Here is a 10723-nt window from a genome sequence, read left to right on the forward strand (position 1 = left end):
CATTTTTTTTATTAGTCTTCAGTTCTTTAAATGTGTCTACAAAGTGCTTTTTTTTAAAAAACTTTTTTTCCTTAAGGGCCACACCCACAGCATATGGAGGTTCCCAGGCTAGGGGTCGAAACAGAGCTGCAGCTGCCAGCCTACACCACAGCCACAGCAACTCAGGATCCAAGCCATGTCTGTGACCTACACCACAGCTCACAGCAGCACTGTATCCCCAATCCATTGAGCGAGGGCAGGGACCGAACCCGCATCCTCATGGATACTAGTCAGGTTTGTTTTTGCTGCACCACAATGAGAACTCCTATAAAGTGCTTTCTTAATACTGACATTGTTTGGTGGGTTTGTTTTTTGGGGGGCTTTTCTCTGTGTGTCTTTTTAGGGCCACACCCATGGCATGTGGAGATTCCCAGGCTAGGGGTCAAATTGGAGCTGTAGCCACCGGCCTACACCAGAGCCACAGCAACACCAGATCCAAGCCACGTCTGCCACCTACACCACAGCTCACGGCAACACCTGATCTTTAACCCACTGAGCGAGGCCAGGGATCAACCCCGCACGCATCCTCATGGATACTAGTCAGATTCTAGTCAGATCTGTTTCCTCTGCCCTACATCGGGAACTCCTTGTGATGCACATTTGATCCCCAGCCTGAGAACTTCCACATGCCATGGGTGTGTCCCCTGTACCCCCAAACCAGACCTTTACAGCAGGGTACTTGAAATAAGTTTCTCTCCCATCCCCTTCAGTATGAGAAATACCGTATTAGTGATAAAAGGACTTTTGGCCTCCAAAAACGTTGTGCCTCTACCAGTTTGATTATTCCATGTATCAGCTGATACCATTTGTGGGACTAGTTCTTTCCACCCCTGTCCTAAGGATCTCTTTCGGAATTAATGGAATTTAGTGATTTGGGGTCATAGAAGGTTCTCTTTCCTCCTAGGTCACTTTGACATTGTATTCCTAGCACTGCTTTAGGTCTTTGGCATAGATGTAGGCAACTGCCTAGCTTGTGACAAGATGTGAGCGACCAATCACAAAATAACTGCTCTGCTTTTACAGAAACATCTAGTTGTAGGAGGGAGATCAAGGTCTTTTTTTTTTTTTAGGGCCGTACCTGTGACATGCGGAAGTTCCTGAGCTAGGAGTCGAATTGGAGCTGCAGCCGCTGGCCTACACCACAACCACAGCCACGCAGGATCCAACCACAGCTCATGGCAACGCCGGATCCTTAACCCACTGAGCGAGGCCAGGGATCGAACCCGCATCCTCATGGTTCCTAGTCGGGTTCTTAACCTCTTGAGCCACAAAGCTAACTCCCGAGACCAAGGTCTTGTAGGAATGAGCATTGCAGCGGTGGCGGGACTGGCTGAGTGACCTACAGCCAGCAGAGAATCCCAAGGCTGGGGGATGAGGTAGCGAGATTCTGCACTCAGGTCTGGGGTTGGGTCCACACAAACCGCCTCCCCTTCCTGGAGGGGCCCAGTGTGGCCAGTCCCTTCTCTGTCACCCTAGGATTACTACAGACAAAGCAGGCAGCCATAGTGCCTTTTGCATGAGCAGGAAGCATTCCCTGTTACACTGCACCTTTTTAATACTTAACAAGGTACTGGAAAACTGCCAAATTGGAGCACAAAGAGCCACCTCATTCTTTTCCACAAATTCATTTATTCAACAACTAGTTAAGAGTGCTTAGTTAGGAGTTCCCGTCATATCGCAGTGGTTAACGAATCCGACTAGGAACCATGAGGTTGCGGATTCGGTCCCTGCCCTTGCTCAGTGGGTTAACGATCCGGCGTTGCCGTGAGCTGTGGTGTAGTTTGCAGACGCGGCTCGGATCCTACGTTGCTGTGGCTCTGGCGTAGGCCGGTGGCTACAGCTCCGATTCAACCCCTAGCCTGGGAACCTCCATATGCCGCGGGAGCGGCCCAAAGAAATAGCAAAAAGAAAAAAAAAAAAGAGTACTTAGTTAGACCACTAGAGACCCAAGAGGCACCAGACAGGCTGCATGTGACGCCTCTGATGGGAACGTACCGTAATTTAACGTCGGGGGTAGACGTCCTTCCGGCTGTTTTAACTCGTGCAGCAACTACACATTGTGCAAAAGATGCATCTGTGTCCGTTGCTGCCTGGGACCATGAAGTCTGGCAGTACTGCCATCAGAGTGATTGCTAACATCTTAACCACACACCTGCAGTGAAATGGCCCACGTGTGTCATTCTGTAGCTGCTAAGTCCCGAAGGAGCCAGAATGAGAGAAAAAAAACCAAACACTCAATTGCACAATTCATTGATAAGGCTACTTAGGACCTGGGTGTTCAAACAACAGCAAAAGCTTTTCTACTCTTAAGAACTTTGCTGGAACGTTCTGTACATAGGCAGCAAACTGGCCACACATTCCAAAGTGCGTATGAATTAGAATCAATGGGATTGTGTGCCTAGGTTTTCAAGGGTCTCCCGTGAGTGCCTCAAAGGACTGGTGTGTCTGCTGTAGGCAGGTCCCTTTCTGAGAGGGTGGCTGGAGGCTTGTCACGGCTGCTTCTGGCTCCGTCACCAGCCCAGCACTATCACTCTTCTGTGCCTCCCCAACAGCCATGCACTCACTTACCCAGAGGTGACGATGTGCCCGCCAAGGGGAGCACTCCCCAGGCAGGGCCTTGGTGTCTCTGCTCTCCGGGAGCTCACTATCTAATAAGGGAGAGGGTTAGGATCCATGTGATGTTTCACATTCAGCATCACCAGTAATAACACGACAGGCATCGTGCTGCTCCTGGCAGGACGAGCAGAGGAGTTCTCAGCTCTGAGGTGGTCCTGCTAGAAATGATAATGAGGAAACAAATCCAGAAGGGGGGACTTAAAAAAAAAAAAAAAAAAGATGTGGGACAAAAAGGACAGAGTAACTGAAGGACACCAGAGACATGTCAACTTCATGGGAAAGGTGAAGCTTGAAAGGATGTGGGGGGAAAAAAGACATTTTGAGGACAACTGGATTCTCCATAGGTGGTAAGACAATGGTAGTTAAATTTCCTAGCTATAGTAACAGGGTTATGTAGTGGTTCAACTAACCTCAGTCTCCGGAGATGCAGGCTTCATCCTTGCAAGCATCAAGACATCTGCTGACTTTCAGCAGAAGCGGAGGAGCTGATCTGGGGAAAGGCCTTCCTGGGCAGTGAAGCCCGAGCGGGTTTCTAGGCTCTGCACAGACAGAAGCCAGGACCTCGGTCTGTTCTGGCGGGGATACAGCTTGAGCGTGAACATGTGGGTGGGGTGGCCTGGACTTAAAGTGGTGGCCAGGATCAGGTCACAAAGGAGGGCCCCGACCATCTGGTAAGGAGCTTGTTGGCAGTGGGTGTGACAGGACTTTCTGCAAGGAGACACCGCGGCTGGCAGATGTGCACAGGGTAGACCGAAGCGGGTGAGCATGCTGGTTACTAGAAGCAGCCTAGAGAAAGATGCAGATTGGGAGGTGGCGATAGAGATGAACTGCCAAACATTCTGGGTTTAGAGGAGTTCCCATCGTGGCTCAGCAGTAACAAACCCGCCTAGGATCCATGAGGACTCGGGTTCGATCCCCAGGCTCATTCAGTGGGTTAAGGATCCAGCACTGCCGTGAGCTGTGGTGTAGTAGCAGATTCAGCTCAGATCCCAAGTTGCTGTGGCTGTGGTGTAGGCTGGCAGCCGCATCTCTGATTTGACCCCTAACCTGGGAACTCCCATATACCATGAGTGTGGCCCAGGAAAAAAAAAAAAAAACAGGATGGAAATGGCGGCAGCATCCAGACATGGGAGGAAGGGAGCCCAGGTCATCTCCCCAAGGTCCTGGCTTGGGTTACCAGGGCCAGGTGAGTTGCCATCTGAGGAAACAGAGGATCGGAAGGAAGATTTCAGTTTGGGGCATGTTGGGTTTATCTGTGGGACACCCAAGCAGATGACAGATAATGAGCGAGAACTTAGCCAAAGCTGGGCAGGAGCCCCAGGGCTGGAGCAGGAGCGTCTGTTAAGGGCTCTGCAGGACCCGTTGCCTCCTGCTGTAAAGTCCCCACTGCGGACCCTCCTTCCCTCTGATACGGGATGCCTGACCCTATGCTCATGGGATGCCCTTGGCGCTTACGCCTAGAGTGAATTCTACTTCCTTCAGGGGTGGCACGGAGCTGGGGTGGAGAAGCAAGGAGAAGTGAGCCAGGCTCACCTACCACTTGAAATGTCTCTATCAAGTGCATATCACTTACTGTCTTAATTTTCTTTTTTTTTTTTTTTGTCGTCGTTGTTGTTATTTCTTGGGCCGCACCCACGGCATATGGAGGTTCCCAGGTCAGGGGTCGAATCGGAGCTGTAGCCACCGGCCTAAGCCAGAGCCACAGCAACGCGGGATCCAAGCCGAGTCTGCAACCTACACCACAGCTCACGGCAACGCTGGATCCTTAACCCACTGAGCAAGGGCAGGGATCGAACCCGCAACCTCATGGTTCCTAGTCGGATTCGTTAACCACTGCGCCACAACGGGAACTCCTGTCTTAATTTTTCTAAACAGTAGCCAAACGATACATATCAAGGCTCAGAGCATAAAGAATAACTCACCGAGTTAGGGACCTTAAGATAACATGGCTAAATTGAGCAAAGAAAAGGAAAAATATAAAAGCAAAACAAACGAACAAAGACAAAGCAGCTGAGTTCTTTCCAAAGTGCTCAACAGTAAGACAGGCATCTAAGAGCACAGACTGGCGTCAGGCAGGTCCTGGATCCTGAATCGCTGCCCCGTCGTGGACCAGCAGATGGCCTTGGCTGAGTCCCTTCTGTAAGTTTCCATCCATGGACAGTGGGGCTGACAAGAGGGACGTGGTGGAGTGGTGACAGCAGAACACAAGTACATACTCTGACCCAGTGCCTGGCAATGGATAGGCTCCATGAGGGGGCCGATGGCTCAGGACTTGCAGGCAGAGTATGGAGAGCAAATCCCCCGTGGAGAGAGGGTCCAGAAGAGGCATCCACCCTTCGCCAAGGCTGGGTCTTTCCAAGTGCTTTACCTGGCACAGGGCCAGAGGTCAAAACCCTGCTGGGTGGTCTGCCACAGCCTGCTTTCTCCAGCCTGGAGGATTCGCCCCAAGGTCCCAGGCTCAGTGAACAGGAGCCAACCCACCCACGTCTCGGGGGCTAAGGCGAAGGTTGTATCATGCTCGTGAGTTTGTGGAGGTCAGAGTAATTAGCCAGCAAGAGCCCGGTCGGCTCTATCTCCTCTGGAAATCCTGGGGAAGAAAACAATTCTCTTTCCCTTGGGGTTGCTAGTCTGCTAGAAGCCAAGACAACAGAGAGGAAAAGCAGAGTCGGGAGCTGAAGGGTCAAGTGCCTGATGTGCACCTGCCTCAGCCTCGGTCTGACATCTGGATTTCCAACCCCCCCCCTTTTTTTTGTCCTTTTGTCTTTTTAGGGCCGCACCCTCAGCACATGGAGGTTCCCAGGCTAGAGGTCGAATCAGAGCTACAACTCCCCGCCTATACCACAGCCACGCAGGATCCGAGCTGCGCCTGCAACCGACACCACAGCTCATGCCAACGCCAGATCCTTAAACCACTGAGTGAGGCCAGGGGTCGAACCCGCAACCTCATGGTTCCTAGTCAGATTCGTTTCCGCTGAGCCACGATGGCAACTCCCTAAATCCTTTTATTCATGTGAACTGGGTCTGTCACCAATAACCATGAGTCTTCAGTCCTCTAAGTCTGAAGTCCGCTAAGTCTCAGACTCAGACGTGGGAGGGAAGCCAGAACTTTCAGAGGACAAGGGGACTCTGCCTGCTGGGGACACCAGTCCCCTGAGGACACCTCCTCCAGAACCACAGCTACAGAAGCCAGGATAACCCAGGACCCCAGGACAGAGAACAGGATAAGACTCATGACGGGAAGGGAAGCGAGCTGGAGTGGGGGTGGGTCACAAGAAAAATTAAGATTAAAAACATATGAGAGATTACTTTTCTTTCAGGTGAAGGAGAAAATCCCTAGACTAGCAAAAACAGAGAAGTTAAAGGAGTATTAAAAAAAAAAATACAAGACCCAGAATTCCCACTGTGGTGCAACAGGATTGGCAGCGTCTCTGCAGTGCCAGGACGCAGGTTTGATCCCTGGCCCAGCACAATGGTTTAAAGGATCAAGTGTTGCTGCAGCTGTGGCATGGGCTGTGACTGTGGCTTGGATCTGATCCCTGGCCGGGGAACTCTATATGCCAAAGAAGAAGGCCAAAAAAAAAAAAAAAGACTCAGGAGAAGAGTTCAAAAATGTAAACATCACTGACTGGAAAGAACAGTTCTAGGAGATATTTTGGTCTGTACCATCCTACTGAAAGGAGAGTAGTTTTTTTGGGTGAGGTCCCAGTGTCGGGATAAAGTATTCCGCAATGGCCTTATTCTTTGAAGACTCGGCTTAAAAATCCACAGGTGAAGTGCCATGATGCCCACACGCCTGGCAAATGTTGCAGCCAAACACGTGTATGTGTGTCGAGAGAGAGCAAATCGAGTCAGTATTTTAACAAGCAGGGAGTTCCCGTCGTGGCTCAGTGGTAATGAACCCAACGAGTACCCGTGAGGATGCAGCTTTGATCCCTGGCCTCGCTCAGTGGGTCAAGGATCTGGCGTTGCCGTGAGCTGTGGTGTAGGTTGCGGACCCGGCTCGGATCTGGCGTTGCTGTGGCTGTGGTGTAGGCCGGTGGCTACAGCTCCAGTTCGACCCCTAGCCCGGGAACCTCCATATGCTGTGGGTGCAGCCCAACAAAGCAATATACATATATTTTTTAACAATGGGAGCATAAGTGAAAGCATGAGGTGTCACTGTAGCATTTTTCAACTTTCTGCAGTTGGAAAATTTCCAAAACAAAAAAGGGAAAACAGCAAGAGATTAAAATTAGATGCAGGGCAAAGTGGTGAAAAGAAAAGGATGAGGAGATCTGAAATGGGGTGAGGAGCAGCAGGAGGAGGAGAGGTTCCTCCAGTAGAATAAGATAGGCTAACAAGGCTTCAGAACGAAAAGAGCTGTGATAACTGGCAAAGCCAGAGGTTAATCCCCGTTGGAGGCAGACGGGTGGTGTGGGCAGAGGCCTCAGGCCTCCTGTGGGCAGAAAGCACGTTGACTTCCTAGAGCAGGGATGGGCTAGACAGCCGCCCTGGGGTGGCGGGCAGAGGCGGGGGGAGGCGGAAGGCACTCCTGCCTGCTGCCCTCGTGACTGTGTTACGTGGTGTCCCTGTTTGTTGAAAGGGTCCCGAAAAATGCCAGGATACCTCCCCCCGACGGTGGGGTGTGACACGCGGACTGGAGAACATCTCATTCTCCACCCGAGGAGGGTCCATCTATCCCATTCGTTTTAAGGTGCCTGAAACAACGGTTCAGAACTGGGATGAAATTCTCTGCACGGAGGAGATTCTTGAGGGAGCATCGGCCAGTGTACGGCCTGGAGCACAGCCCCACGCCCTCCTCCCTCCCGTGTGACAGTCCGAGAATCTGGCAGTGTGGTTGTAGGATTATGAGGTATCGGGGGGGGGGGGGGGGGGGGGGGGCAGGAGGTGGCAGTGAGGCCAGAACCTTCAGGAACATTTATAAAGTCGGGGGAAGAAACAGAAGCAAACTCATGGACATGGAGAACAGACCTGTGGTTGCCGAGGGGGAGGGATGGGGTCAGTAGATGCAAACTACTGCATTTGGAGTGGATAAGCCATGAAATCCTGCTGTGTGGCACACAGAACTGTAGCCAGTCACTTATGATGGAGAAAAAGAAGAAAAAAACAATGTATATATGACTGTACAGCAGAAACTGACGGAACATGGCAAGTCCGTTGTAAATCAACTATAGTAAAACAAATAACAAAGTAGGGGGAAGAGAGGAGAGGTTCCCACAGGAGGGGTGCTGGGTCAGAACCAGTCCTGGGAGTTCCCGACGTGGTGCAGTGGTTAACGAATCTGACTAGGAACCGTGAGGTTTTGGGTTCGATCCCTGGCCTTGCTCAGTGGGTGAAGGATCCGGAGTTGCTGTGAGCTGTGGTGTAGGTCGCAGACACGGCTCGGATCTGGCGTGGCTGTGGCTGTGGTGTAGGCCGGCAGCTGCAGCTCAGATTCGACCCCTTGCCTGGGAAGCTCCATATGCCGTGGGTGCGGCCCTAAAAAGACAAAAACAAAAACAAGAAAAAACAAAAACCCAGTTCTGACAAATGTGGCCACTCTTTGTGTCAACGATTCTACTTTTGTCCCATTTTTGGAAAGAGCTCCCCCTCCCTCCTCCAGGGTCTCTGTGGTCCTTGGCCAGAGCTGTGGCTCCATCACAGGGTTTTATCAAAGGGAGAAGAAGGCACTGGGAGGCCACTGTCCCTCCAACACCTGGAGGCCAGACCCATCGGAGGAGGATGACCCCAACGGGGATATGGCTGACGGCCAAGGTGGTAGCTTGACTCACAGAGCAAATCAGAGCCAATCCCTTCATCAGCCGCTGTCAGCAGGACCCAGTGTGGACAGGCTTAAAGGCCATATACGAGGGATGGTGACCCGGGACGCCCCAGAGGCCCAAAGACGGCTCCGGGCCCGGGTTCCAAATGTCACTCAACCCCCAGGACAGATTGGGCGCAGGAAGAATTAGAAGGAAAAGGAGACGCCATTAATTATCAAACTTTAATTGATAGACTAATCTTACAGGATAAACAGTAAGACAGCTAGTCAAGGTTACACTTGAGGGGAAAAAAAAATCCAGCAGCGCAAATCTAATAAGACTAAATATGTTCATCTCCTCCCAAACAGGCATTTGATTTAAAAACAAAAAGAACAGAGCGTACACCACAGGGAAACATGGTCCTTACGTTATGCTGTCAAACAACTGCGCAGAACCCTTCGTAAGAAAGAAACAGACAGAGGTTCTTAGAAATGTAGGAAGCAGGGGAACCAGCCAGCCTGGCAGGTAATGTCACCAGGGGTTGTGCACGCTGGAGGGCTCCTGACCGCCTGCAACTTCCCCAGGGCCCCTGTGGAGGAGGACACAGGCGCCAGTCCTAACTGGAGGTGACTTTCTCGCAAAGCCTTAAGACCAGGCAACCATCCTTTTCCAAGATCACAGGCATGAACAGAGGCAAGGGGAGAGAGAAGGCATCCCGCAGAGGCCCAAGCGGCCCCTGCACAGCCCTGGCACGCTGGGGTCTCCCCTGCTCCCTCCCCCAACCCCCGAGAAGACAGGGCGGGCCGAGCGCCAAAGCCTGGGACATCTCTTCCAGGCAGGTGGTTCAAGTGAGACGAGGAGGAAAGCAAGCTCCTTCTGGCTGAAATATGGCAACTCTGCAAAGATGTCACCAAGTGAGTCTCTTTGGCCCTCACCACGCACAACAGCAGCTCAGGAGCCTCGAGGCCTCAACAGGGCTGCCTGCATCCCCAGCTCAGACTTCATTTCAAAAGAGCTGATGCCACCTGCCAAAGGCCTGCTGCCGATTAAAATCCTTAATACCAAAGAGTTCAAGCCAGCCTCTTCCAGCAGGACCAGACTGAGCAACACAGGGCTGAGTGGCGCCGGGCCCAGCAGGGATTACATGGTTACTATTCTGCCAAGTGGCCTCGGGGAGGGCAAGGAGGGCAGGATGGCTTCAAGCCAGGACCTGCCGGAGGACCACCAGCACAAGTTCCAAGGGAGAAAGCAGGAAGGGGGCAGGCCCCGGCCACACCCGGCCCGCAGGGCCCCCTCTTGGAGGCAGCTCCTCCTCCATCCACCTGCAACCCCTTGGCCTCAGGGAAAGACCCGATCCCCTCCCGTGGCAAGGGCTCTGCACAGAAATAATCCCCAGAGAAAAATGGACACTGGGATGCTACCGAAGGGGAGAGGGCATTTCAATTTGCTAACACAGACTGAGTCAGGACGTCCTGGACCGTAGAAGAACAGTGAAGAGACCACTCACGGGGCAGAGTGACAAACTAGCGAATACTGCGTGATCCAGACCTGGCTCTAAATCAAACCCTTGTCCCATTGGCTTCCTCTGCTTGTCCCCCGCTGCTCTCTGAGGGCTTCCAGCAAGGTCTCCACGCAGAGTCAGGAGCCGGAGCCCAAGATTGTTCCAGCAGATTTAGGGAGCTCTGTAAAGCAATACTCAAACAGGCCCATACGAAAAGATGTCATTTACACTATTTATATATAATATCTCCAAGTACGGAAAAGAAGCACCATTTTGCTTAAAATAAAAAGGCTCACACAGGATTTGGTCCTGTCTTGAAATGACACCAGCCTGAGTGAGATGCCGTTTGGCCCTCAGGGAGCAGGGGGACAACGGGACGGGATGCACAATTGTCACTGGGAGGAAGGGGCGGCGTCAGCGGGCACGGGCCACTGTGCACCCGGGGCAGGTGAGGAGACCTGGCGAGAAGGACCGCGGAGAGCAGCCCTGCGCAGCCAGCCTGGGGACAGAGACGCCCGCTTCGAGAGGACAAAAAGGGGGTGCGTGGCGCTGCCAGGACAAGTCTCCAGGACAGGGCCGCTGGCCGAGAGAAAACGACAGGAATCAAACCGAGAGGATGCTCTGCTTGCTCCGGGACCGCAGCAAGCGCCCTCTGCTCCAGGAACCGCGGGCCAACGAGGACGGCAACGTTAAGAGTCCCTGCTCCTTCCACAAGGGACGAAAGTCAGATGGTTTCCTGGATGCGACACTTCCCGGGCACACTCACACCCCCCGAGAAAGCAAGAGTAGATTTTCCTGCCCAGGATGCATCACTTGGGCATGGAAC

Source organism: Phacochoerus africanus, chromosome 5 (assembly GCF_016906955.1).
Source record: "Phacochoerus africanus isolate WHEZ1 chromosome 5, ROS_Pafr_v1, whole genome shotgun sequence".
Taxonomy (NCBI): domain Eukaryota; kingdom Metazoa; phylum Chordata; class Mammalia; order Artiodactyla; family Suidae; genus Phacochoerus; species Phacochoerus africanus.